The sequence below is a fragment of the Pteropus vampyrus genome, unplaced genomic scaffold, assembly GCF_000151845.1.
Source record: "Pteropus vampyrus isolate Shadow unplaced genomic scaffold, Pvam_2.0 Scaffold24, whole genome shotgun sequence".
NCBI classification, from domain to species: domain Eukaryota; kingdom Metazoa; phylum Chordata; class Mammalia; order Chiroptera; family Pteropodidae; genus Pteropus; species Pteropus vampyrus.
In genome coordinates, this window is record NW_011888805.1 from 13166901 (window position 1) to 13170365 (window position 3465).

At 38.1% G+C, this 3465-nt stretch overlaps 1 pseudogene; it reads right to left on the bottom strand.

Annotated features, from left to right (window-relative positions):
* Positions 1–231: 231 nt before the first annotated feature.
* On the bottom strand, positions 232–1235 carry LOC105289530 (annotated as a pseudogene).
* Positions 1236–3465: the final 2230 nt, after the last annotated feature.

Below are 3465 nucleotides of genomic sequence, written 5' to 3' on the forward strand. Positions count from 1 at the left end.
TATCTCTACTTATATACAATCATACCAAAAAGGAATGATCCAAAGACTAGTCCTATGATAGCTATCTCTCCTTTGGTATCAGTGTCATATGTCCTCTATTTATGAAATAAACCCACAAGAGAGTAAGACTCAGAAACAACATATTCAGAGAGAGAGAAAAAATGTTATTTAGAGCACTAACAAAGGAAACTCCTGCTTATTCAGTCTTTTATTAGGAAGAGCTTGCAAGCCTTAAACATTTGTACTAGTTTCTTTGAGAAAATCCACAGCCTGTTCTAATCTCAGCCTATTTGTAATTGAGGGTTATAGGCAATAAACTAGGAGAGCGTGGGGTTCAATATAACTTTTGGTTTATACTTTAGTACAATTTTGTCATCAGTACTAAAATAAACAACTCAAAATGTGTCTCTTGTTGAGTCACAGTGGGTCAAAACATGACAAATACAAAAGTAGTACATTATTATCATTTTTAAGTTTTCAAGGAAAATTTGAATACTAAATAAGTTGTCATACTATTATATATTTCAAAAATGACAGTCATGAAATCAGTAGTTGGATGAATTCCGATAGGGTTTTTTTCCTTTTAAGAGAATTAAAACCCACGTAGATAAATATTTTATTTGAAAGTTAAATATTAATGCCCTTTCTTCATACACGTTCAGGATTGGGCTATATACATTTCCTCTAGCATTTTCTGTTCTATCGCTATTACTGGTTTACTTTTACCTCTTGTTTACCTACTTGATAAAGCTCAGAGTCATCTGGTTATTGGTGAGTCCATTCCCAAGAACTAGGTCCAGCCTCGAGATCTGGAACACAAATATAAAGAGGTCAGGGATGTGCTTTAGGAAGTGGCACTGTCATCTCATGGTAAGGAAGCTGTAGCATTGGATTATATGCAAGCCCCTGCATTTTATGAAAGAAAAAATAAGTATTTTGAGGTAAAGCAGTAATATTAATTGGAAAAAACTGCGTTGGAAAGGCAAATCTGAGCATAACTTCTTCATTCCTGTAGCTGGTAAGTTTGTCTTAACACAGCACCGAAGACTTTGGTTAGTTGATTCAGAAAACAGAATTCTCAAATAGATACTACACATTAATTGTTCTTCCATATAAACGAATTCCATTTTGCAGAGCTATGGCATATGGGTCTGATTCTTGGTGTTCAAAGCAGACAAATGCAAGACTTCTGCTTTTCTTCTGTCTTTGCATATAGTCACTTTGGTTAATGGCATAGTCCATAAGAAAGTGAAGTAATGGCTCATAAAGAAATTCTTCCTGCACTGGGGCCTATAAATTTTCCACAGTGTCCTGTCGTCCTCTTCCAGAACTGGAAACAAGCGGTGCAGGAGGCACTGGATCCTGCCCTACCTCCCTGCCGTGGAGGAACTGGTAATAAAGGGATGCAGGAAGTACTGGATCCTGCCCCACCTCTCCGTTGTACTGCTCTACCCAGGAGGAGATGGGACCATGATTAGTTTTTTTCAGAAACTGCCAAACTTGTTTTCCAGAGTGGCTATACCATTTCGCATTCCCAATAGCAATGAATGAGTAATTCAGTTTCTCGGTAAGTGTGTGTGTGTGTGTTTAAAAAATGGAATGATGCATGAAACAAGGAGTGAGAGCTTTTGATCAGAGGGAAAATCTATGGTATAATTGGAAGGAAAGCCATCAAGATTAGCTCGTAAAAAGGGACTTTAAATTAATAATTTCAGGATAAACCATTCAGGGCAGGTTGACATAGAAGAGAGGAAACATGAAAGACTTTGTGGGAAGAGACAGAACAATGAGAAAATAAAGAATGTGGATTAGGTGATGTTCTTTTAACAAATTAGTAGCCAAGAACAGCAAAAGGGCATAGGACCAGAGAGAGTTAAAGACCTGGGTTAAAGCTGCACTGGATATTGCCCTCACAATAGGGCCTTGGTCTTGTGGGCGTGAGGCAATAATAATCACAGCAAAAACTTTTCAGCATATATTATCACCATTTTGCAGATGAGGGAAACTACAGCACTAAGGGGACTTACTTATAGTCACCCAGCGAGGAAGCGGTTCAAACCTAAGCATACTGGCTTCAGGGTCCATGTTCTCAACCATTACCTGATGCCATCATGACTCTCATAACTATAGTGAGAAAAAACTCATGCCACATAAGTTAAGAGTAATTAGATGAAGGACCATACAGAATTTAGTCATCTCTACCTGGAGGAAAGTTCTAGGATGGATTAGTCACAGTAGAAGAATAATGTGCTAAAAAGAAAGAATATGACGTGAATGAAAGAGTTAACTTAGGCCTCTATGGCTAGAAAATGCCAGCCTCTATTGCTTTCTTACATCCGGCCATTTGGAAATTGTTCAGTAGAAATTATGTAATTCTACTTGATCTGAGTTTCCTGGCCTCTATGACTTCTTGAAAGAAACTCCCAGATATCAGAGTTGCCCAGCAGCTGGCCATCTGCTGCTCACCCAGAAAGTAAACCAAAACAGGAAGTCAGGGTGATTGGAGGAGCCACAGGCCTTGGAAAGAAGAAAGCAGATGGGATCCAGGGGAGCGGAGGGCTTCCCCTAGGCAGACCTGTACGTAGTTATCTACTTTTGGCCTCGAACATGTTTTTTTTACATCCTTGCTCATTGAAAATGAACAGGTGAATTATTGGTGAATTATTGTAATCCTTTTGTGAATGAAAAAGGGGGATGTTCTCACCACAAAAATTCCTAACTGAGTGAATTATAATGAGAAGTGACATCCTAAGGCCTATATGATAGATTCATCTTTACCTCGAACAAGCCCTGCCCATTGTTTCTGTGCGTCTAGGATAACATACTTAAAATGTCAGAATGATCTCTTCTCCAGACCTTCAGAAGTAAACATCTGGTACTGGGGTGAGACGACCCCAACATTTCTCATTTTATCCTTTACCCGCACACCTCTGTAAACTATGCGTGTTGAATGTTAGCTAATCCTGCCCCCACCAATGTAAAAGAAGTATATACCTCTCCAGTTTTACTTTTTATCCAACCCTAGAGATTTCTCCACTTTGCTTTCTCCTGTCTCCGTAATCTACCACCAATGGCGTTTACATAACCTTCCTTTCATCTAGCCCTTTGATTTTAATATGTAAAACAACTACCAAACTGCTACTCCTAGGAGCAGTTTCTCAGTCCTTTGAGATTTTGCTTCCGGATCTGGCCCTCAGCTTCAAGTAAAATAAACCTTTTAATCTTTCTTAAGGTTTGTACTTCCTTATGTTAACACCCTCATATCACTTAACAAAACAACAAATATACCACAGCTTGACGTTTTTCTATTTTTGATCTATTTTTTCATTTTTATCCCTTCTGTAGTACCTGAGATTTCAGCTTTATTTTCGTATCATACCTTTTCAAATGCATACTTCTATAATTGTCTACATTAAAAAAAAAAAAAAATGACTTTGATCCAGCTGCTTTGGAGTTATTTCAACT